Source organism: Muscardinus avellanarius (assembly GCF_963383645.1).
Source record: "Muscardinus avellanarius genome assembly, chromosome: 8".
In the NCBI taxonomy this organism is placed as follows: Eukaryota; Metazoa; Chordata; class Mammalia; order Rodentia; family Gliridae; genus Muscardinus; species Muscardinus avellanarius.
The window spans coordinates 18,749,046-18,776,372 of NC_137794.1; positions in this window are offsets into that span (position 1 = coordinate 18,749,046).

Genomic DNA, 27,327 nt, shown 5'->3' on the forward strand with positions numbered 1-27,327 from the left:
TTTGTTGTCCCAAATGAATTTAGGACTGATTTTTCTATGTCTGTAAGGAATGACCTTGGTAATTTAATGGGTATTGCTTGAATCTGTAGATCACTTGTTGAAGTATGGACATTTTGATGATATTTAGTCTGCCTATCCATGAACATGGAAGACCTTTCTATCTTCTAAGGTCTTCTTTGATTTCCTTTTTCAGTGTTTTATAATTTTCTTTGTTAAGGTCTTTTACCTCCTTGGTTATGTTTATTCTTAAGCATTTAATTTTTTTGTGGGATATCCTGAGTGGAAATGTTTTCTGGTTTTCTTTCTCAGTGGATTTATGGTTGGTATACAAAAAAGGTTCTGATTTTTTAAGATTGATTTTGTATCCAGACACCATGCTGAATTTGTTGATCAGCTCAGTAAGCCTTTTGGTTGAGTTTGTTCTGCACATAGTGAAAGTTTGAGTTCTTATTTTCCTGTTTGTACTCCTTTGAGTTCCATTCTTGCCTTATTGTTATAGGCATGTAGTTTTCTTTTCTTGAGCTGTCTTTATTTGGTTTTGGTATTAATGTGATGCTGGCTTCATAGAATGTATTTGAGAGAGTCCTGTTTTTTTTTTTTTTTCTTCTATTTTATGAAATAGATTGAGGAGTATTGGGATTAGCTCTTCTATAAAGGTTTTATAATATTCATTCGAGAAACCATCTGGTACTGGGTTTTTCCTTGATGGTAGGCTCTTTCTTGATGCTTCAATCTCTGATTGCTATTGGTTGGTTTAAATTTTCTATATCTTCTTGACTCAGTTTAGGAAGGTTGTATTTATCTAGAAATTTTAATTTCTTTCAGATTTTCCATTTTGTTGGATTATAGCTTTTTAAAGTACTTTCAGATAATCCTCTGAATTTCTACACTGTTGGTGGTAATATCTCCTTTTTCATTTCTTATCTTCATAATTTGGGTTGATTCTAGTTTTTTTGTTATGTTGGCTAGTGGTTTATAAATCTTGTTAATTTCTTTTTGAGAAACCAGCTATTGGTTTTGTTGATTTTTCTGTATTTTTATTCTCTACTTTGTTGATTTCTGTTCTGATTTCAATAATCTGTCTTCTACTGGATTTGGGGTTAGATTGTTCCTATTTTTTAAGGTTTTGAGGTATATTGATAGGTTATTTATTTGATGATTTTATGTTTTTATGTGGGTACTCAGTACTATAAATTTTTCTTCTTAATACTACCTTCAAAGTGTCCCAGATGTTTTGATATGTTGTATCTCTATTTTTGTTTTTTTTTTTTTTTTTTTAGAAATTTCTTGATTTCACCCCTTATTTCTTCTATGACCCATTTTTTCATTCAGCAGTGTGGTGTTCAATCTCTACATATTTATATCGTTTCTCTGGGTCTTCTTATAGTTAACTTCTAGTTTCATTCCATTATGGTCTGAGGAGACACATGAAAGTATGTCACATTTTTAAAAATTTGCTAGTGTTCACTTTGTGGCCCAGGATGTGATTTTTTAAAAGAAGGCTCTATGAACATCTGAGAAAAATATGTTGTATTTGGGCAGAATATCTTATATATTTTTAATATGACCATTTGTTTGATGGTGTTCTTTAGGTCTTAGGCATCTGTACTGACCTTTTTTCTAGAACATTGCTCTAATGGTGTGAGAATATTGAAGTCCTTCAGTATTATTGTATTGGGGTTTAGGTGAAAGCGTTTGTTTTTTGAAAATAGCTTCTGTATCTGTGTTTGGGGCATAAATGTTGACTATCAATTACTTTTGCTGGCTTGTTTCTTTTATCAGTAAAAAATGACCTTCTTTGTCTTTTATCATAAGCCTGGGCATAAAGTCTAATTTTTTAAAATTTATTTTTATTGGTGCATTGTAATCATACATCACATTGGAATATAAGACTTGAGAGGATATACAAGCACACATCATCCAATTAGCCCTCATCCAGTCCCCATCCCATTTCCTCCCCCTCCCTCGATCCCATGCTTGTTTGGTGATTAACTTTGATACATATGTTTATGTACCTCCTGCTTTTTAAAGAGGCTCCATCCTCCCCTATTCCATACCCTCTGATTGGTCACCTTAATTGCTTCACTATAGGGCCCTTTCTATAGCTCGACCACTTCCTGTTGCCCGTTTCCTCCTAGTTATTGCTGACTAGGGGAAGCATCTGGTTTTAATTTTCTGCGATATTTCTCTGTGCATGTCACATTGCAAATACCGATCCTACTCTTGACGGTCCCAGTTGTGGCCTGGCTACCCGGTGGACTGATCCAGACCTCGCTGGCTCAAGCAGCGGCCTTGCCTCATGGGAGGCCCCGGTTCTGGCCTCGCTGGCCCCGACACTGGCCTAACCTCTCAGCTGGCTCTGATCCTGGCCTCGGAGGCCCCAGCACTGGCCTTCCTCATGGCAGGCTCCGATGTTAGCTGATGGCCCCGGTATCGGACTAACCCCTTGGCAGGCTACGATCCAGGCCTCAGAGGCCTCAATAACGGCCTTGCCTCACGGAAGGCTCTGATGCTGGCTGTTGGCCCCAGCACCAGCCTAACCCCTCGGCAGGCTCCGATCCCAGCCTCACTGGCCCCAGCACTAGCCTAACCCCTCGGCAGGCTCTGATCCCGGCCTCAGAGGCCTCAATAGCAGCCTTGCCTCACAGAAGGCTCCAGTGCCGGCCACTGGCCCTGGCATTGGCCTAACCCCTCAGCAGGCTCCGATCCCGGCCTCAGAGGCCTCAATAATGACCTTGCCTCACAGAAGGCTCTGATGCCAGCTGTTGGCCCCAGCACTGGCCTAACCCCTCAGCAGGCTCCGATCCCAGCCTCGGAGGCCCCAGTACCGGCCTTGCCTCACAGCAGGCTCTGATCCCTGCCTCGCTGGCCCCAGCACCAGCGTAACCCCTCAGCAGGCTCGGATCCTGGCCTCAGAGGCCTCAATAGCGGCTTTGCCTCACGGAAGGCTCCGATGCCAGCCAGTGGCCCTGGGACCGGCCTAACCCCTCAGAAGGCTCTGATCCCGGCCTTGGAGGCCCCAGCATCAGCCTTGCCTCGCAGCAGGCTCTGATCCCGGCCTCGCTGGCCCCAGCACTGGCCTAACCCCTCAGCAGGCTCCGATCCCGGCCTCAGAGGCCTCAATAATGGCCTTGCCTCACGAAAGGCTCCGATGCCGGCCGTTGGCCCCAGCACTGGCCTAACCCCTCAGCAGGCTTCGATCCTGGCCTCAGAGGCCCCAGCACCAGCCTTGCATTGCAGCAGGCTCCGATCCTGGCTACGCTGGCCCTGGCATGGCCTGAAACCCCGGCAGGCTCCGATCCTGGCCTCGGAGGCCCCAGCACCAGCCTTGCCTCGCAGCAGGCTCCGATCCCGGCCACGCTGGCCCTGGCATGGCCTGAAACCTCGGCAGGCTCCGATCCTGGCCTCGGAGGCCCCAGCACCGACCTTGCCTCACAGCAGGCTCCAATCCCGGCCTTGTTGGCCCCGGCACTGGCCTAACCCCTTGGCAGGCTCCGATCCCGGCCTCAGAGGCCTTAATAGTGGCCTTGCCTCACGGATGGCTCCGATATTGGCCAGTAGCCCCGGCAATGGCCTAACCCCTCAGCAGGCTCTGATCCCGGCCTCGGAGGCCCCAGCACCGGTCTTGCCTTGCGGCAGGCTTCGATCCCGGCCTCACTGGCCCCAGCACCGGCCTAACCCCTTGGCAGGCTCTGATCTCGGCCTCAGAGGCCTCAATAACAGCCTTGCCTCATGGAAGGCTCCGATGCCGGCCGTTCGCCCTGGCACCGGCCTAACCCCTCAGCAGACTCTTATCCGAGCACCCTCTTCGCCCAACTATTTGTACCATGTTCTCAAGGGTGCGTGGTGGTGGTAGCATTCTGCCTCTGGGGTCATTACTTCAAAGGTTACAGGTGTAATGTATCATATCTCTGCCTACCCTGAGTACTGGCCACTGCCATTGCCACTGCCTCCACCATTTCAAATCTTTCCCAAGCTCTTTTTCCACTCTGAATGTTGTCCAATCTTCCTAAGCATGCGCAACGGTAGCATTCAACCTTTGGTGTAATTTCTCCAAAAAATAAATAAATAAATAAATAAATAAATAAATAAGGTTGGTAGGCTCCGATTTCTGCTTCTCCTGAATACAATTCTCCACTGCCAACGCAGAGACCACTTTCAGCACTGCCTTTCTCCTTGGTCTCCACTAAAGTCTCTTTCCTTACAGGTGATGTCCAAGATTCTTAACAATGTAGAAAAGCAGTCCTCCTTAGCAGGGAATTTTTCCAATAATTCCAGTTCATTTGGATTAGTTTTTGTCTGCATCTCCAGTATCCTGGCATCCGCCACCTCCTTGACCCCTCTCCGATATTTTCCTTTTTTACAGAGTCCTTCCGGGTGGAGAGGGGGGGTCTCTCAGGGGTGCCCCGCCAGTGCCTGCCCACCCGCCCAGGGTCGGGGCCAGGGGCCCGGACCACGGGGTCCTTCCTGGTGGAGAGGGGGGGTCACCTAGGGGCGCCCCGCCAGCACCTGCCCACCCGCCCAGGGTTGGGGGCCCAGGGGCCTGGACCACGGGGTCCTTCCAGGTGGAGTGGGGAGTTGCCCAGTAGCGCCCCTTCAGTGCCACCCAGCCACCCAGAGTTGGGGGCCCAGGGGCCCAGACCACGGGGTCCTTCCAGGTGGAGAGGGGGGTCCCCTAGGGGTGCCCCACCAGCGCCTGCCCACCCGCCCAGAGTTGGGGGCCCAGGGGCCCGGATCACGGGGTCCTACCAAGTGGAGAGGGGGGTCGCCTAGGTGCGCCCCACCAGTGCCTACCCACCCGCCCAGGGTCCCAGGGTTGGGGGCCCAGGGGCCCTTAAAGTCTAATTTGTCTGATGTAATAGTTGCTACTTCTGCTTGTCTTCAAGTTCTGCTAGCATGGATCATCTTGCTACAGCTTTTTACCTTTACTTTGTGACTATCCTTACTTGTGAGATGTGTTTCTTGCAGGCAGAAGATAGATGGATTCTGATTTTTATTCCATTTTACCACCTTATGTCTTTTTATTGGAGCCATTTATGTTCAGTGTGGTTATTGAAAGATGATTTTTAATTCCTAACATATAGAGATTAACTTCTGTTTGAAGTAGTTTTTGTTCTTTTTTTTAGTTGTTTGCTGGATGTCAATTTTTGTTTCTCTGGTTCTGGCATGTATTACTTATTTCTTCTTTGCAGTTACTTTCTGAGTATTTTCTCTAGTGCTAGTTTGGAAGACGTAAGTTCCTTCAGCTTCTGTTTGTCATGGAAGATTTTTATTTCCGTGTGTAATTTGAGAGATAGTTTTGCTAGGTAGGAAATTTCTGGCTGCAAGTTGTTTTCTTTCATATTTTTGGAACATGCCACTCCATGCTCTTCTGGCTTTTAAGACTTGATTTGGAAAGTCTGGAGTGATTCTAATTGGTTTACCTCTGAATGTCACTTGGTCTTTTGTTTTTGTTGCCTTTAAGGTTCTCTCCTTGGCTTCTACATTGTTCAGTTTGACTATTGTCAAATAGTGGCATAGTGAACCTTTTCTCTGATCTTGTCTAAAAGAGTTTCTGTAAGTTTCCTGTACCTGTGTTTCGACCTATTGTTCTATGATTGAAAAATTTTCTGATATTACATCATTGAAAAGATTGTTGATCTCTTTGGTATCAACTTCTATTCCTTCTTCTATGCCAATTATTCTCAGGTTAGTTTTTTTAAAATGAGGTCACATTTTTTTTTAATGTCCAATTCATGTTGTCTAATGGTTTTTTCTAAGTTATATACTATGCATTCATTTTTGGACTGATCATCTTCTAGAAGTAAGATTCAAATTCTCTATGTGGTGTAATTGATTGTTAATAGTTTGAATTGATGCCTTCACTTCAATGATTACATCCTTTATTTTTTTCAGACTCTCTTTAAATTCTTTTTGGAAGTCCTGTATTGTTACTTTCCTGTTTTGACCTGGAGATCTCTACAATTCTGTGTTATCAGGTTCTGTCATTGTGTTGTTGTGGGAAGTCACTGTTTCCTTGTTTTTCTTCCTTCTCATGATTTCAGAAGTTTATATCTGTTACTTTTGGTAGATTTATCTCAGTCTCTAGGTGTCAGCTGGTATATCCAAGGGAAAGTTGCATTATATTTAACAGTGAAAGTTGAGTGAGAAGAGAAGTGAGGTTTTAAATGCAGGAATAGAGTAAAGCCACAGATAGGCTCAAATAGAATGAGAGCATAAGTTTGGTAAGGTAGAAATAGTAGAGATTAGATATGGTTACTATTTAGTAGTATTCTAGTAACTAATGTAGAGTTTTTAGTATAGTTGTATGAAATGGATTTAATAAAACAAAGAAGGGAAGAGAGAAAAAATGAAATGGCATGGAGAGAAGAGAGTATTTACAAAAGATGCTTGGGAGAGGGGTTGGGAATAGAGCAATAAAACAACAAGCACATACATACACAAAAAAACAAAACAAAAATAAAATAATTCAGCCCTATAAATATATGAATATCCAGCAGAGTAGGCCTCTGCAGTCTCTCTCTGCAGACACTGAGTACCACTGGCACCATTTCTGCTGCAAGTTTGGTTCTCTAAATCTTTCTCAATCTATGCAAATGACTCGTATCAATTGGGCTGGATGTAGTGTTAAGTATAGATTGTCTTCGATGCTTTCCACAGATGTGGTGTGTTAGTCTCTTTCTGCCTCTGTAGGTGGCAGATGCCTCTGAGACAAAACTTATTCTAAGATTCTTTTTTCTACACAGCTAGCACTAGGATGGTCTGAGTTTTCTCCATTCACCATGATTGGATGATCTGTGGTAATTCCAAAGATCCGACTAGTTTGATTTAGTGTTAAGCATAGGTCTCCCTCCATACTTTCTACTGATATAGAGCCTGAGTCTGTCCAAGCCTCTGCTATGTCCGACAGCAGACTCTATCCCTACCTTCACTGGGCTGAACCGCAAAGTTGCAGACTCAGGGACTTTATCAGGGCTACATGAGTCCCTGGGGACACTATTTTGGGCATTCTACTGTGGGGATATTGCTTCATTAATGATGCTGTTGAGCGCTGTTCTGGATCTCTGGATACATGGTGAGCTTGGCCATCACTGCCTGAAGTTGTAGCTGGTACTTGTGCAGGAGGAACTGATGGCTTACAATTCTGATGATCTGCAGCTGCTTGCTTCTAGTCCTTGATTATTTTCCTGTTCACCTCTGGATTTGGGTGCAGTGAGGGAAGATGGCTCTGCTGTGGTGCTCCCAACTACGAGGTGGGCAGGTTTCTTTTCTGGTGTTGTTGAGCACTGGTATGGATTTCTGGAGGTTGTGATGAGCTTGGCTGCCACTGCAGGAAGTTGTAGCTGGTGTTTGTGCATGAGAAACTTATGGTTTACAATTCTGATGATCTGCAGTCACTTACTTCAGATCCTTGGTTGTTTTCCTGTTCATCTCTGGAGTTGGATGCAGTGAGGCAAAATGGTGCTGTGACACCAGCAACTGAGAGGTTGGTGGGTTTCTTTTCTGCTCTTTGATTGGTCTTCTAGTCCCTCCTCCCTCTGCTGCCTTTGTTCTTTATAAAGTTGTGGTGTTTTCTGGCTTTTATAGAATGCTGTTTTTAAGGCAATGGAGATTGTGTGTCAGCAGGACTGGTATGTGCTGCTTCTCTTAGTGTCCCTCTTCCTGGAAATCCCCATGTTAGCTCTTTCTAATTGTTGCCTGTCCATTCTGTGTTTAATTGTTCTATCAGGCTCCCATGAAATGGCAATGGTTCATCTTATTTTTCCCTCACTGACTTCCAGTGGACATTTCTCATTTCCAGCCTTATACAACAGGCTTAGTGCATCTCAGCTGACATCCCATCTTTTTAAAACATTTTTTTCACTATTCTTCAAGACACACTTGTAGCTTCTTGTTTTAGTCTTTATCTTGTTATCAAGTGTATCTCCTTTTCTTATTCATTTTCATTATTTTGAACTATAAATATTATATATCTTTCAAAATCAAAATTCTAAAATTAAATTTCTCTGTCATCAGTGAGAATCAACATTTTGGGCTCTCCATAGAATTCCCAGAATTAGCCTTATACAAGCAGATATCAGCTGTAACCTTTATATAAAATTTAAAAAATGGTAACATTATGAAACCAACAAGTAATTTTCACTGCATTATTTAGCAAATAATATAAAAGCCAGGGTAGAGGCATGCTGTGCTATGCACTGATTCTTGCCAAAGAGAAGTTGTAAAGCTATAGTTCTGCTTTAAAGTATAAACTATCTAATGATAGATTTGAATCTTTATTAAAAGCTAAAGCTAATGTGATTGTACAGAAACAAAAAAGGTTTATTTTCAAAATCAGTGAGAACATTTTAATGTAGTCTAGTAAGAGCACACAATAGTCATGGTTCTTTGACAATGCCATAGATAAAGCATATATGAGAATTTTTAAAGAAAAGGTTAAATAGTTATTTAAAGCAATTGTCACTAAAGAAGTAGTAGGGAGTGAGGATTCAGGAGATTTAGACAGAAACATTAAAATTTATGCCAGTATTTATTCATTTAATACTGTGACTATCTAATTATGTTGGATGAATTTTGGGGTTGGTGGAAATATATGAGGGTGAATAAGTGGGGAGAGAAATAAAGAAATCATTTGAGAAGTCAAGGAGTTTGATTGTAATGATTTTTTTTTTCAGTGCTGGGGATCAAATAAAGGAACATGAAATGGAGAGTGCATGTTCATGGATGGTAAAGCTAAAAATTTTTTTGGAGACAAAGCAGATGAAAGTTACTATCTAATTTAGCAGAATTTATGATTCTTCACCTACAAGTGCCTGTGGAGGAGGATACTGGCAGAAGCTAGACAGTTTATTATTTAAAACTCTTAAAAGGCATGGGATATAGCGAAGTAAGAAGAGGATTAAAATGATGGATGGTAGTTGAAATGCACTGGAGGGCAAGTGAATCTTCAGTTTCTTTGTTTAGCTTTGTGTGGCCAAATATTCTCCACCCTTCATTAAAGGAAATAAAATATTTCACTGTGGCTTTTGCAGTGGCTCCAATTTACCCAAATTCCAAACTGTCACATACCTCTTCTTACATAGTTCTCAGCTCTGGGCTTGGTCAGACTTCCTTCTTACTCCTGAGGTCTGTGGGTACTGATGGCTTCTTAGCCATCATTAGTTTCTTGTTTATTATTTCATCAATGCCCAAACATTTATATAGAATCTTTCTATTAAACCTTCTTTGATTACATACTTTAAGGATAAACACTGATGGATACAGCAGAAAACAAGAAAAACCTTAAAAACTATAATTAAATAATATCCTTGGGGAGAAAATGAAAGGTTATTCTTCTCATAGAACAACAATTGTATCAAAAGAAAACAATTAGAAAACTTAGATAAAAATTAAAAAAGAGCTATCAAGTGTTAAACATGAACTGAAAAAATTAAATGTTAGGACAAAAGGTAAAGTGATGGAAAAATCAGTTTCTTTTAAAAGAGTAAGGAGTCTTGAAGTATTATGCCAAAGAAGTTCTGTAGACTGCCTAAAAGAATGAATTATACAATAAAAAACTCTAAGCACTTGCTATGCTCTGAATGTTTATATGTTCAGAATTCATATGTTGACCTTTAAACTCTCAAGGGGATGGTATCAGGAAATGGGACCTGGGAAGATTATTAGGTCAGGATTATAAAACCCTTAGTAATGGGATCAGTGCCCTTATGAAAGATATTTGAGAGAGACTCTTCACCCTTCCTACCTTGTGAGTAAAGAACTAAAGGTGCCATCTGAGAACCAGGAAACCAGATCACAGATGATAGTTTGTTACAGTCACCCGATGGACTAAAACTATACAAATACTAAGAATAGGTGACTATAAGTTTCCTGAGAAATAAAGAGAAATTAGAATATATAACTTATAAATACATGTATATTTTAAATGTGTTAGATTTTCCAACAGTAACACAGGATACTAGAAATGTTTAGAACAATGCCTTCAAAATTCTGAGGGAAGATGGTTCATATGTTATGTTAATTTGAAGTATAAAATTAAGTCAGAGGGTTTGCTAAATATATATAGAAATGCCACATGACTGTCACTTTCCATTTTTTTAATCATTTGATTAAAAACAGCTAGTGTATATAAAACAGTTCACATATACTAGCTTTGTAAAATAATTATCAATGTCAATAACATGTATAGCAAGAGAAGAGGAGGAAACAGGGTAAGAGGAAAGAAATACACCAAGAGCTACGTGTACATGTGTACCTACATTTGTATCACTTTGAAATTCACTGTTTAATTACAGTACAATAATAAAAGTATTTTTAAAACCTAGTATATGGTGTGGTTTCTCATTTTAAACCAGATAAATGGAATAAAACAAGAAAAAAAAAAGAATGATGTCTCCAAGAATCATTTGGTCAAACATAATAGAATATCAAAGTATTCTAAGAGTCATATGGTAGATATGATAAAGAATTTTCAAGAAATATAGGCATAATTTATTTACTTACCTATTTATTTATTTACCTATTATTGGCATAATAGGTAGTAAAGAACATTTGTTGAACTAGAGTAATGAGAATTTAAGAAAGAAAAATGTAGTATAATACCTGGTAATGCAAAAAAAAAACAACAACCCCACAGTATGCATCATTTATTATGTTTTCATTATGTGTTTATTACTTTTCCTAAAAGTGGACAGTTTTTGGATGCATCAGAATAGATAGGTAGGTTAACAGGAAGTAAATGATAATTTTATAAATGAATATATAAAAATAGTTTTATGCATTATTATTTAAAAGTATGAGGTAAAATATAGAAGAAACTTTTAAACATTTAAAAGTAATTTGGCTAATTGGGTTATGTGTACATGTATGTCACCACCATTTTTTATCCCGTTAAGATGTATGACTGATTACAATTCACCAATAGAAGAATGAACATAAATATATCCCACATGTGACCAGAGGAACCACATTAGTGAAGGAAGACTCCTGGCTGTTCATGAGGAATAACAAAGAACTCAACTAAAAGACTTCTGGGGCTGATTGACAAATTCAGAAAAGTCGCAGGATACAAAATCAACCTAAAGAAATCAGTGGCTTTTCTTTATGCCAACAATGAATCCACAATGAAAGAAACAAAGAAAACAATTCCATTCACTATAACCTCAAAACCAATAAAATACCTAGGAATAAACCTAACCCAAGATGTAAAAGACTTCTACAACAAAAACTATAAAACATTAAAGAAATAAATTGAAGAAGACCTTGAAAATGGAAAGATCTCCCGTGCTCATGGATAGTCAGAATAAATATCATCAAAATGTCCATTCTGCCAAAACTGATCTATAGGTTCAATGTAATTCCCATTAAAATACTTGCAACATTCTTCAGAAACCTAGAAACATCAATCATGAACTTTATATGGAGAAAGAAAAGACCCAGAATAGCCAAAGCAATTCTCAACAATAAGAAACATGCAGGAGGCATTACAATCCCAGACTTCAAACTATACTATAGAGCAATAGTAGTAAAAACAGCATGGTACTGGCACAATAACAGATATACTGACCAGTGGATTAGAATAGAAGATACAGAAACAAACCCACATATCTTTAGTCAATTAATCTTTGACAAAGGGGCCAAACACATACGGTGGAGAAAAGACAGCCTTTTCAACAAGTGGTGCTGGGAGAACTGGCTAACCATTTGTAAAAAGATGAACCTAAACCCCTCTATCTCACCAAACACAGGAATAAACTCAAGATGGATCAAAGACTTAGAAATTAGACCTGAGACTGTGAAGTTAGTAGAGGAGAGCATAGGTTCAACACTACAACATATTGGCACAGGCAGTAACTTTCTCAACAAAACCTCCAAAGCTCAGGAAATTAAAGCAAGAATAAACAAGTGGTATACCATCAAACTAAAAAGTTTCTTCTCATCAAAGGAAACTATCAATAACCTAAAGAGGAAGCCTACAGAATGGGAAAGGATCTTTACCAGCCACCATTCTGATAGGGGGCTAATATCCAGAATATACAAAGAGCTCAAAAGACTCTACACTAGCAAAACAAACAACCCAATCAAGAAATGGGCAAATGAACTAAATAGACACTTCACCAAAGAAGAGATACAAAGGGCCAATAGGTACATGAAAAGATGTTCTTCATCACTGGCCATCAGGGAGATGCAAATCAAAACTACACTGAGATTCCATCTAACCCCAGTCAGAGTGGCAAGCATAAAGAAATCAAATAACAACAAGTGTGGCGAGGATGTGGGGAAAGAGGAACTCTTTTACACTGTTGGTGGGAATGCAAACTAGTTCAGCCACTATAGAGATCTGTGTGGAGATTCCTAAGAAAGGTGGGAGTAGATCCACCATATGATCCAGCTATACCACTCCTGGGTATCTTTCCAAAGGGGTTGAATTCAGAGAAATACAGCAACATATGCATACCTATGTTCATAGCAGCACAATTTGTAATAGCCAAAATATGGAACCAACCCAGATCTCCATCAACAGATGAATGGATAGCAAAACTTTGGAAAATACACACAATGGAATTCTGTTCAGCAATAAAGAAGAACAAAATTATATCATTTGCAAGAAGTTGGAAAGCCCTGGAGAACATTATGTTAAGTGAGATCAGCCAAGCACAGAAGGAGAAGGTACATATGTTTCCTCTAATATGCCCAAACTAGGAAACACAGAGGATACCAGTGGGACTCCAGATAATGGAGGGGAAATATCAGCACAGCTTGAATGGAATGATAGGAGAGGAGGAAGGCTGATCTTGATTAATGAGGGTCTACATCTGAACATGCGTAAAATTATGAACATGACATGATTAACCTGGTCAACCATTGGTGGGAGGGGGAAAGGGAAAACGGGGGCGGGGGGAGAGGGCACCAAATATAGTTTAAATGTATACTATTTATGTTCAATAAAAAATTGTTAAAAAAAGAATAAAATAACAAAACACTCAAATACCTATTCAGAAAATTTTCTTGCTATTGTTGCATTTCACTTTATATCTTAATTCTATTTATATGCATTTGCAACTTCCTCTGATAACTAATAAGTTAATGAGATTTTTAACAAAATAATAAATGCGCTTATTTCGTATACATTTTATTTCTCTTTTAATAGTTCTCATAATTTTGTGTCATTAAGCTCTGTAAGTCTAAATATTGTTTGGAATAGAGGTGTCCAGTGGGATGTCCTTCTCATTATTTTCCAATAAACACACAATTTTCTCTAAAAAAAAATAAAAGTAATTGGGCTAATTGGGTGATGTGTACATGTATGTCTCCACCATCTTTTATCCCATTAAGATGTATGACTGATTACAATTCACCAATAGAAGAATGAACATAAATATATCCCACATGTGACCAGAAGAACCACATCAGTGAAGGAAGACTCCTGGCTGTTCATGAGGAATAACTGTACTGAATAGATCATCCCACCTTTGCTAAGTGGTAGAAATCCCTGGTGGTGATTGATTCCATTCGAGAACTTCAAGCTAAATTTATAAGTGAATTTAGAGGTAAATTGATTTCAAACAATATGGGTCTTCTGACACAGAAAGCACGAGTTCCACAAAGTCACATTTATCCCCCATACTTTCAGTACTTATTTTCATGATGAGGATAAAGCAGCAAGCACCTTATTAAAATGAATCTATGCAATTTTCAGTGATGGTGTCACTGGCCATTATTATTAAGATGAAACATCATTGTAGTTTACTTTCCCGACAGACACAAGATTGCTCTTAGCAAGACCTCCAGCACTCTCAGCAAATGTCCCTTGCTTTCTTTTATTCTATGTATGAGTCTCAGGCCAGTTCTGAGCATGCAATGTCAATGTCATGTCCACATGAATTTAAGGAAAATATTACAGTTTATTCAGGAGAGTTCATAGGTTCCTTTATTTTGAGTTGCAAAATGTAGTGTTTTTATTGACCCATTTTGAAAGCATATTTACTCATTTAAAAAATTGTTAATGATCTTGAAGCTTTCTTCATGTAATAAGGCACACAGCTAGATGTTTTCCTTGCTCTTTGATGTATCATAGGAAATGCCCTCAAGTAAGCCTCAGGCAAATGGTAAGTTTTTGACAGTTCCTTTGGAAAAACTCCATGTGATTATATTAGTATTTTTCTTTCCCCTAAATATTAAGAGAAGCAAGCTAAAGTTTCTAAGCTCCACAGAAACTATCAAAGAGATTTTTTCTTTCTTTTTTTGAAAATGTTAGGAAAAAAATGAGCTTAAATATAGAAGGCTACTTTCAGTGAGGTTGTTCATGTGCTAATCCAAAAGAAGTTGGAAAGGATCCTAGAAAACGGAATTGGGGGCAGATTTTTTTGGCCACCTTTGCACATGAGTTTCTTCAGAGCAGTGGCAGAAATCAATGGTTTCCTTAAATAAAACACTCCAGGGACAGAGGAAATCAGAGCCTGGCTCAGTTCCTAGAATTTGTGGAATTTGTTTTTTTTTTTCCTTTTTTTTCTTGTATGATCATTCATTAGTAAGTACTTTCAAAGTCAAATCCCCTTTTCTACATTTATAATCAAAAGGAATGAGAACCTAAACTTGGATAGAAAATTCTGATACTTTAAGTAAAATTCTCATTTTAGTATTATCAAATCTTCATTCTCTGGACTCTGATTCATGGCAGCTGAAACCATGTCAAATTAGAAAGAGGAACAAAAAAATTCTGAGCTTACTAAAATTATTTCGAATTTTAGGTCATGTGGAATAATTTTTGCATAATATATGTAATGTAATTTTTTTATCTTCTTATTTGTTTTTGTCTTCCTTATATTTATTAATTTTCCCACAAATCCATAATTCATTTATTCAGCAAAGATTTGTAAATACTTAATTTTCATCACTTAACCATAGCTAAGTGCTCAGAAATTTGAGGCCTATTTTAGTTCTAGATCTTTGTATTGAACTCCTTTTTTTTTTTTTTTTTTTTTTTTGCTCTAGGGATTGAATATTTGAGCTACACTCCCAGGTCTTTTTTATTTTCTTTCAAAACAGGGTCTAACTTTCTAAAGCTGACCTAGAACTCACAGTCCTCCTGTCTTAGCCTTCAAGTACTGGGATTACAGGTTTGTTTATATTGAAAATTTAAGGCATCTTTTATACACTTTAGTAATTTTTTTAAGCCACATTAATGAGCATGGGTAAAGTTCCAAATCTTACCCAACACAACATTGTTGCTACGAGGTAGAACAAATAGATAAAAAAGTAGGTATGAGAAAACTATTAATGTTGATGATAACATAAGTATAATACTAGCTAACATTTATAAAGTGATTACTAAGGAGTTTTATTTGTTTTAGCTTTAACCTTCAATATTCCCAGTGAAGGCTTACAAGATGACTTGACTCAAATCGGACAGTAAGTGTTGATGATAGTAGCAGAACTTGATTTGTCTCATTTTCTTTGAGAGCACATGATTTATGGCTGTTAGACATAGCAGAATCACAGAACTCTGATCCATAACTGTGAAAAGCTGAGGGCATTTTTATAATTTTGAGATGGTCAGTCACAAACATAATTAAAAATGGATTGAGTACTTTCTACAAACCAGACATATAATATTAAACTGACTCTCTGCAATGGGTCCAATTATAACCTATATTTAATAAATGAGTAAGTTAAGATTGTGGATTGCTCACAGTGTCGAACAATCAATGGTAGTGTTAGGATTTCTGCTTGTTTACAGAAGTCTATTTTAATTGGCATACTGTACTACTCTAGTAACAAGAAAAGTGAAAATATTCACACATAATCAAAATAGACTAATAAGAAACATTTTGTTGTTGTTGTAGAATTAAATTATATTGAATAATGACACGTTTTCACGCAAATACATCCAACAAGGTTCAGTAAAATTATTTTTTTCAGAATTTAGTTACATCTTAATTATTGTTTGGGAAAAAAGATGAGAAAAATAATTCTAGCTTTTTAATTCTCACAAACTATATGCATATTTTTACCTGAAGCTAGTTTATAATTAATACTATTCAAATTAAAGTATTTATAATTGAACTATATTTTTTCAAATGCCTTCCTATGGTTATTTGGATTGTAGAGTGGTGACTTAATGATCAGGGGAAACAGAATAAGTACAGGGGAACCTCATATACTACCCTTCCCAATGTTTGCTACCCAGGATTTGACCAGAACTGCCTCTCATTTAACTATTCCAAATTGTAGCAATCTACCAAATATCTTATTTATGATAATTCTCTGTTAAAGGAGATTTGATGAAAGAAACAGTTTATATAATGCTGTGTGCATGTATGAAATTATCAATACCAATCTCAATGGAGGAAAGAGCAGATGGCATTCAAATGGAAATGTGCCAAATTTTGTGTGTATGTGTCTTTCTATTACCCTATACCTCATTGCAATGTATAATTATGATGCGATAATCTTTTATCTCATTAATATGTATGACGGATGCACCAATAAAAATAAGAATAAAAATAAAAATAAATAACAGGTACACAAGGTAATTTATTGCTACACTTGTAATAGTAGTAGATAGAAATAATCCAGATGTCCAATAGTGGGTTATTGGTTGTCAATTATATACCCAAGAGAGTGGAGCAAGGTAGATCTGTAGAATGAGAAAGATCTTTATGGATATGAAGCAACTTCTCAATTAGAGTGTTCAGTGAAAGAACATATATGTATTTAATGAAAAACTAGTATATAAATAAATATAAAAAAATTAATTATATATATTCAGTGCTTCATAATGGAGTGAATACATATTGAGTAAATACTGAGGCATGTATTTAAGATGCGTCAAGATTAATGATTTTTGGAAATAATAGCCACCTTCATGTTCTTCAAGTTATATCTTTCTTATGGAACAGAAAGTACTAAAGGGTTTCTCTTTGATATTTCTGGAGAGGTTTCCTAAATTCCTCCCTCTGTGTGATTTATGAGAAAAACTAAGCAAAGCAGATTTGTCTCATTGGAAACAAATGTGATTCAAAGACATCATTGCTTACATGATTACTTGCACCTCCTGTGCCTTGGCATGGAGATGAGGTAGCAAGGACAGAGGGAGAAACCTACACTGGCAGGGACTGTTTTCTGTTAGAATGGAGAATAGAAACTAAGCTGATGTGATATATATGTATGTATATATTTGTGAGATATATATATATATATATATATTTGTGTTACATATATATTTGTGTTATAAATATATAAATATATGAATATAAATATTTATATAAATATAAAATGTAAATTTATATAAATATATAAATATATATTTGGTGGTACTAAGGTTCCTGGAAGCCCTTCTACTTCTGGGCTACACTCCCAGACCTATTTTATATTTTTTTATTTGGAAACAGGGTCTCTTAAGCCAGCGAGGCTGGCTTCGAATCTGCGAGATCCTCCTGTCTCTGCCTCCCAAGCACGGGGATTACATTTGTGCACCACGCCTGGCCTTATTTTGTGATTATATTTTGCATAACTGGGTTCCTGGCAGATTTCTATACATTACAATTGGAGTACCTGTGATTGGAGAAGTACTGTATTATGAAATGAAATAAGTTTTATCAGCTTCATGTTCCTCCATCTTATTCTCCAACTGCTGGATCCAAGTTTGACTTTTTCTGTGGTCTGGTCATGCAGTCCCTGAGGAGGTGGATGCTTCCTATGCTAGGGCAAATGGAAAATAGCTTTTCTGTTTCACATATGGCTAGAGGAAGTTCGGTGGTAATCCCAGTACTGAGAAGGCTGAGAAAGGAGGATCAGAGGTTTGAGGTCAGCCTCAGCGACTTAGCAAGCTCTTGTTAAAAAAAAAAAAAAAAAAAAAAAAGGCTGACCCAGAAAAGTCCAGTTTGTCACCATGATTTGAAACTTTTCTATTGCTTCCATTATAGTTCTTAAAGATCTCATTTTTACTAATTCTGTGAAAGTCCTCTCTCTAGATAATATTTATTACATCATAAATGCCTATGGATAAGAAAGTGGGTAGTTAGTGGGGCTGTTATTTCTCATTATTTTAAAGACCAAGATAGAAGGACATTCTTTATTTAAGTCTTTTTGACAAATAAAAATGTATCACTGATTCAGAAAACATCTAATAATTATCTACTTTCTCAATCTAAAATATAATCAGTGATATTTACTCAAAATATACAAAATACCCAGATTTTGCTTCTTTTATAACTTTTCCAAAATTAGACTAAAAATAAAAATTACCTATTCTTAGTAACAATTTGGAAACTGCTGATTAGTTTTAAAATACTTCAGTGTATGTGTGTGTGTGTGTGTGTGTGTGTGTGTGTGTGTGTGTGCGTGTGTGCTCGTGTTTGCATGTAAGCGCATGTTTTACTCAATGAGGGTGTTTGATTTTTTCCTCCACTACCCTGAGAACATTTTTTAGTGTTAAATCTGAGAAACTCTTAAGATTTATCCAAGCTAAAACATCAAATAGTGCTAGTTTGAGATAGATTTATAGACAAGAGATTAAATAGGATGTTCATTGACAAATGGACTACTTGTTGCCTAAAACATGTTACCTCCCTTGTTTTGGAAATAGTCATTTCAATATACTATTTCATTAGGCAAATAAATGTAGAGCATTTGTACAATGCAAGCGGTTTAGACAAGCTAAGGGCAGAGCTCTCTGAGGGTGTGGATAAGGGTATATGCTGATTAGTAGCGAGGATAATGCTTTAAGGGTAATAGTGAGAGCATCTTGTTGATGATCTCTGACTGCTAAAGATATTTTGACCTCTGGCCTTCATGTACTGGAACATCTGGTGGAGTTGAGAAGCCTCAGGGTTAAAATAAAGAACTTTCTTCCGTGGCTTCAGTTGATCAATTGAAGGCAAAACAATTTTCTTAGAGCTATCTTTGATTCTGCTTTGCTTTTATTTTTCTTTTAAATTAGAGTCTCAGAAGTAATTTTCACATGGTGATTATCATCATCTGAGAGCAATGGAACCATATTAATAAATTCATTCTTAATTGTTTCTACAATGGTAGAGCAAGAGGTTAATTACTATGAACATATTGTCTACATTCACCTTGTGTTACCACTGGTTTAATATTCCTGTCACCTTGGGAGTGTATCTGAGAGTGCCAATTACTTTTATTTGCAATGTAGAATTTTTCTTCAAAAAAGTAACATGCAAGCCAGGCATGGTTGTGCATGACTATATTTCCAGTACCTGGGAGATTGAGATAGAAGGACTGCAGATTTGAGGCCTGGTTTAGCAATTTAGTGAGAACTACAGAAAATTACGGAGACCCTGTTTTAACAACAACAAAAAAAGAAAAACAACAAATGAGTGGGGGTATAGCTTGGAGATAGAATGTTCCTGGGTTCAATCTCCAGTAAAACACACACACACACACACACACACACACACACACACACACACACACACACACATACACACAGTAACATGCATAATAAACAGTTCATTTTATATTTATTTAGATTATATATCATTTACAATTGGTTTTTAATTTTTTTGTGTGGTTCTGGCGATGAAACCCAGGCTCATTCAACCTCTGAGCTACACCCCCTGCTCTATTTTTTATTATTTATTTTGAAAAAGGGTCTCACTAAGTTACAGAGGGCTTCACTAAGTAGCTGAGGCTGTCTGTGAACCACAATCCTCCAGTCTCAGTCTCTGGAATGGTGGGATTACAAGCATGAGCCACCACTCCCGGCCTTACAATTCATTTTTAAATGTGACATATGGCTACTAGAACCATAATAATTCAAAGCCCTTTTTTGCTATTTTAAAGATAATTTTGTTCTGACAATACTGAGTGCCTATTTTGTTCAGTCCTATTTGTGCAGTAATTCAATTAACTAATCATTCAATATTTATTCATAATTTTAAAAAGCAGTTTGCTAGGTCCTGAGAACAAAATTTAGTAAGTTATTATTCTGAAAATGCTGAGCTTTAAATTTTGGAATATTTTTCCATTGGGGGTTAATAATTACTGTTGTAAAGAGTAATTGGAAAGAAAGTGAATCCAAATGTATTACCACTTTCCTTTCAAGTAAGATGTCACATGCTGATCAATTGGAAATCGTCATATTCAAAATGTGAAATAATTTTATTCTATAGTTATAAAATCAGTGTCCATTGCAAATCAGACAGCTAACATTTTTAACAGAGCCCAATATGTATATAAGTTATATATCCTTTACAAGTACTGACACAAACATAGAAGATATAATTTCCTATTTTAACAGACTTTTTATGCCTCTTGAGTTGATATGATAATTCTAACAGAGGAACTAGCTGTCTTTAATAATATGCTAATAGGCAAATTTTCTAGTTGACAATGACTAGCTTCATATAGTCCTGATCTATCATATTACTTGTTACTTTCAAACATATGCATGTATATGGATGTAATTACTTCTGATTATTTTAATGTTCTAATTTTCTGTTAAAAAATGTTTACTTTAGTACTTAGACTTCCATTGTTCATTCCTTTTAAATGATTTACAAAATTTTCAATCATTTGAATAAAACTTTCTATTTTAGTGAGAGTTTTTCAATAATTAATAACATGCTTCAACAGTAAACTTTTACAATATGAAATTTGACTCAACATAAATATTTCATCTATTTGAAATAACGGCAATAGTGATGGCCCAGCTCAGTCATCTCTGTTTCCACACTTCTGGCAGTTTACAACCTAGATCAAACATGTATGCACATACAGAGCAGGCAGTAAATCTCATAGGCATCTGGTAAAAAATTTAAAAGATGAAGTATTTTAAGATGTTTTATAAAAAGAGGACTTGTTTAAAATATTGATAATACTATTATTGATATTTTATTAAATGTCTATAATACTTGTTACCCATGTTTGTGTGCACATGGAAACAATGTCATGTAACTCTAGAGAAAAAAATATTTGAGACAGAATCTAGTTAGTTGGAGAGCCCAGAGACTGAGCCAAAATAGGACTTTTGATTTTTGTGGCAGATTCAATCTACTTCTGCTTTACTAAATCTTGCTTTATTCCACAACCATTGTCAATGCTTTCTCTATGATTTCTTTCCTTCTCTTGGTAATTTTCTGTGTTATTCAGTACCCAACAACCTTTGAGACATGAAAACAAATGTTATCCTTATCTTTTATCCATTTTACACTATTCATTCATTCACCTATTTATTGACATCAGTGATTAAACCCAGGAGCATTCTAAGTCTGAGCTATACAACCAGCCCTATTTTTGCTTAGTGTCTTCCATTTAGCTTTTGTGTGTGATTTAAGGGGATTGAACTTAGGGACATTCTACCTCTGAGCTCCACCCCTAAACCTATTTTATTTTTATTTGGAAACAGTATCTCACTAAGTTGCAGACAGTCTTACTCAGTTTCTGATGCTGGCTGTAAACCTGTACATTCTGCCTCAGCCTCCCAAGTATTGCGATCACAGGCATATGCCACCATGCTCTGCTGATAATATTTATTTATTAATCAACTAGTTAAGTTCTGGTTACATGCTAGGAACTTGGGCTGTTTTCAGTGTAGAACAAGAGAGACAGGTCCCTAAACTTATACAGCTTACTGTCATTTTAGGAATAGAGAAAGTCAATGAGTAAAACAAGTAAACATAATGCAACTGTGGGTACATTGGGAAGAAAAGCTCTACATAGAAGTTTGAGAGGTCTTCCTAAAAAAGACATGATGTTTATTATTAAACTCAAATAAAGAGAAAATGCCAAAACTCACTCTTTTGAAGAAAGAATAGAAAATGATTTTAAGCAGATAGAGTGCTTTCCATATCCTCTTTGTGGAAGAGGAAGAAGAGGAGGATGAAGAGGAGGAGGAGAAGAAGAGTGCTCTCAATAAAATGCTTAGTATAATGACGTAGGAATCTTGTATAGGGTGGCCATTGTCTCATTTTGTATGAAACAATACTTGTATTCTATTCCATTGTCTATGTGTCTATTTTTTGTGCCAATACCTTGCTGTTTTTTATTATCTGTTGCATAATTTGAAATCAGTTATTGTGATACCTCCAGGATATTGCTGAGAATTGCTTTGGCTATCCTGGACTTTCTGTTTTTTCATGTGAGTTGCAGGACTGATTTCTCTAGATCAGTAAAAAAATACAAATGGTCAATAAATACATAAAAATAGGTTCAATATCATTAACAATCAGGGAAGTGCAAATAAAACTAACCTGAGACTCCATCTCCATTAGAATGTAATCATCAAGAACACAAAGAAAAATAAAGGCTGGTGAGGATGTGGGAAATAGGAACCCTTATACTCTGTTGGTGGATTACAAATCAATATTGCTGCTATAGAGAGAAGTGTGAATGTTTCTCAGAAGACTAAAGATAACACCCCATATGGCCCAACTATACTAATGCTTCCTATCTTTTCAAAGGATTTGAAGTCAGAATATTATAGTGATACATGCAAATCCGTATTTATTGCAGCACAATTTACAATAGCCAAATTATGAAACCAGCCTAGGTGTCAGATGAATGGATTACAAAACTGTGGTATATACACATGATGAAATTTAACTCACCCACAAAGGAGAACAAAATTGTGTCAGTTTTAAGAAAATTGATGAAACTAGCGAATATTATTCTGAATAAGATTAGCCAGACTCATAAAGTGAGTAGTTGTTTGTTTTCTTTCATATGTGGAAGCTAAAAAGAATTGAGTTAGAAAAAAGACTTCAGATAAAGGAAGAGAGACACCAATGGAGCAATAAAGGTAATTTAGGGGAGGGAGAAGGGGTTAGAGATGTAATGAAAGTAAATAGTTCAAATAATGCATATATAAATATACAAAATTATCAATACCAACCTCAATAACATGTATGGGAACGGGAGGGAGTGTCGTAGGATCTGGAAGAGAATACACCAAGCTTTGTATGTGTGTATGTTCCTATCATCCTGTACCTCATTAAAACATATAATTACACTGCACAAATAAAAGTATGTAAAACCAAAATTTGTATTGTTCCAAGGTAAATGCTTACAATAGCTCTTTTTACTCTTAAAATAACTACCAGTATGAAGAATAAAACTCTCTTCTCAAGAGTGACATTAAAAAAAACTGTTGGTTGTGGGAACATGAAAACAAGATTGGATTTGATTGAAGAGTATATAACAGGTAACAAAATCAAAATCCCGAGTGTAGCAAACTTTTGAGATATTTGGCTCTGAAGAGGAACAGCATGAAAGCAATATAGGATCTAGAGAGATGTGTTGCAGCTGGGGAATCTTGAAGCCTGCTTTTACTTCTTTTGAAATAGCACAGCAGTGAGAAAAAGATGGATAAAACAAAAAGGTGTTGTGAAGGAGCAGTGTCCTTGAGAATGTGGAAGGAGATGGAGTCTCAGATACAGTGGAGGGGGTGGGTGTTAGAGGTGAGTGAAACCCATCATGTTCTGAAAGGGATAAGCTATCTCTTTGTCCAGCCTTTCAGGCATAGGATATTTTATCTTAAATTTTCTCTGCTTCTTCAATAAGCCATTCATCATGCTCTGCCTATCCATGGTTCCCAAATGGGAACCAGTCCAGCTAGGCTGAACTCTTTGGGCTCAGAATTACTGTGTTTCTGGAAGTTTGACATCCTCTATCCTTAATTTATTCTAACTTACTCAATTTATGAGAAAACCTTTTGGCACAATATGATCATATTATTTTCAACATTTGAAAGTCTTGCAGAAGTTGAAGGTATTTCCAAAAATACTAGACCACCTTTTAATTTAAAATTGAACAAATTCATTAGCACTGTGTTTCTTCACAGTAGCATGATAATTAGTCGTTAATCCTTTGTTCCTTTAGAAATAAATACATCTCCCAGGATTATCTAGGAATTTACATTTCAATGGTTCCTAGAATTTTCATGCTTGTGAATCTGTGGAAGCAGTCTTAATAGATTCATTTCTAAAGACATGTGGTGATCAATGAGACTTTAACAATTAAAGAAACCTGAAAGGTCATAACAGGGAGTAAGATAAAGTAGCAGAGAGCCAAAAGTTGTAGAGAATGTCGGCTTGGGAAGAAACTCATGTGTACAATCTCAGTGATATACATACACATTATTCTGTGTGAGCTTTGGTAGATGAACTGTGGAGACCCATTGGGAGATGTGCCACACTTTCCAATTAGGATGCTTTGAAATTTAACTTCACTGTTGAATTTGTTAAACTTGAAGCTTGCTACATTTAATATCTTCTCAGTATAACAAAGGCTCAAACCAGAAAATGGCCTTTGGTGATCTTTTTGAGAAGGTTTGATGTAAATAGAAAAGTGTCATATATTTTTATGCTGATAATGTATAGCTGAAGAAAGCACCTGTAGACTGGAATTTTGACTTTGAAACCATCATAATAAACATGCTTTAAAAAAGTATATAGAAGCAACTATTAGGCATGCTTCAGAATTCCTTTCCACAGAATCACTTTCCATGAACAGAAATGACTTCAATAAGAATCCTTAATAATATAGGATAATTCTTTTTAATTTATGCAAAAAATCTTACAATATTTATGGGATGGGTTGAATTGAGGGTTCTCTGAAATCATAATAATTGCTACTTTAATTGTTTCTCAAAAATGAGCATGCCTTCCAATGCCAATTCACTTCCTATGTTTGATTTATTTATTTAGCTGATACTTATTGACTCATTAAGTTAATTACACTGTGGCAGTCTATATAAAAATAAGAACTATTTAAAAATTTAAAGTCAGGGTTTCTAGCATTTAAAATGTATTCAATTGAATCATAACTCTTCAATTTCATGGCAATGAAAATTTATCACTCAATAATTACCATCAATATCCCAAATTCTTTTAATAAAACTATTCTAATCCTTCTTTGTTATTGTTATATTTTTGCTTAAATATCCAAAGAAAGGTTTAACAAAAATATGACTGATATAAATTTATTTTCCCATAGTGAGGATTTTTTTCAGTCTATGTTTTATTATAAGCAATGTTAAAATTATGAACTATCCACTTGCAGTTTGTTTTCAACATGTGTATTTCAGTATAGGAGGCAGAGTTCATCCCTTGGCAGTGTTAAAAGGAAAATGAGGTAAGCAAGGAAGACAGCCACAAGTCAAGCTGTGTAATAAACAGTAGAAAGGTTCAAGGAGTCAAATCTTAGCTCTGTCATTTCTGAGTCTCTTTTTTTTTTAATCAGATAAAAACAACAACAACAAAAGCATACTAAGTATGGCAAATCTCAAATCTATAAATATGGGGTCCAAGGATTAGCTGTGTAAATCTTTACTTAAAACTTGCTAGCCTTTGTTTTGATTGCTGCTTGGACTTCAAAGCATTCATATTCAAACAGTTCAGGCATTGTCAATGAATGTCATGATTCACCCATCACTCTGTCTTACCAGGAGCTTTTAAAGCAAGAATGCAGCTCTACTTTATTATTTTTGTCTTTTTATCCTGAATTCTATCTTGTTTTAAGATGTGCTTAGAAAGTATATTTTGAAACTGGGTCCCTATAAAGGCTTATACTCATAAATACTGTGTACTACTTGTGGTAGGTAACATGTCTTCCTGTTCTGTGGATGATCTGGCCCAAAACATTCCAGTAACTCCTAACATTCAGTCATCTCTAGGCTGAGCATCGGCTGCATAGTTTCAGCCTTAATTTCCTTAGGATGATAACTAATGTCTTAAGTAAAGGAAAAACAAATAAAAAAAACCCCTATATTAATGGATTTAGTAAAAACAACAGTAGTTTGTGCTCTTCTACAGTATGGATAATTTATTTTAGTCATTTGATATGGGGTAAAATATTATCAGACTTTCAATTGAAGTTATGAAAAATATTTCACTTTTTGAACTATTATTATTTAATGTTTTAAAATAGCTTAGAAAAGGTGGTTCGTAATCAATTTACCAGGGCATTTCAATAGACCAAATTAAAAATCATAATTTAATGATGCTTAATTTCTAGTTGGAAAAACTATACTATGATGATTACACTTTAGCAATCTATTTTTCTATGATAAATGATGAGATTTCAGTCTTTCACTATATTTTGTGTTTAATGAACATATACCACTGGGAAAAAGCAAAGTAAGTTTATATTAGTGCGGCATTTTTCTGGCTGAATAAATATCATTTTAATATTAAAATAAATTGTTTTTTATTTTGTTCAAGTTGAAGTAAAATCATTGTTCCATTGGCAAGTATCTCTTGACACTATTGACAGTGGTTAATGAAAAGATTAATGAAATAATGTATAAAAATTTTTAGAGGAAAAACATCTTTACTTTTTAGAAAGTGGTTAAATGGTTTATTTCATTTTGTTTCCACTTCACTGATTTTCCTGTACCTGGAGCCAAAGTACTTCTGCTCTGGTTGGCACATATTGAGTCACAGATTCTACTGTTAGTATTTTGGAAGACAGACATTTTTGGAAAAGATTTGCAAAACTTTAATGCTTACTGTGGCAATACTGTTCTGATTTTCTTAGTTCAAATTGCCACTAAAGTAGGTGATTTCTTCCAGATTGTTTTGCATTTTGAAGGCACAATTTGCTACATTTTAAATAATATATCCTACCACTCCAATACATCAGCTCCAGGTTTATGGTGTGAAGATGAATAACATCATTCCTAGCGCTTAGCCCTACAAGTAAGTGCTGGAGTAGTTTAAATAATAAGAACATAATAAAGCAATTATTTATAAAATGGAATTTGATATCACATACATTTGACCAAGTTACTTTTATTTAAAAATATAGCTTACATATAAATTTATATTTTTATAAACAGTGCAGTAAGCCATTTGGAACTAAAATGAAAGAAATACAGACACTGTGGTCTAAATTAAATTTTAATTTAATTTAGACCACATTTAATAATTTAATTTAAACTAAATTTACCACATTTAGTAATTTAATTTAAACTAAATTTAAATTACTAACATTTATAAACTTTGTTTACTGATTTTTAAAATTCTTCCCCAAAGTATTAACAGTTACCATTTTTCCTTATATAAATACTCATCATATCTATTTTACACTGATAAGCTTTTCCTCTTGAATGAAAAGCTAGAAACACTTTTCTATCTGTTATTGCCATTAAGTGTGTCCAGATGACATAAAGTTCTAGGAAACAGAACCCTAAAGAAGTGGGTTTTGTTATTTTCTTGACCTGCTTCATTAACCTTTACAGCCATTTTCCACTTTGCCAACTAGAGGAGGCTCATGCCCTGAGTAGAAACACATTGCACTTTGAAACTAATATAATTGTAGTAAGTTTGAGTAATGCAATGTTTTACAAAGAGGAGGGTGGAG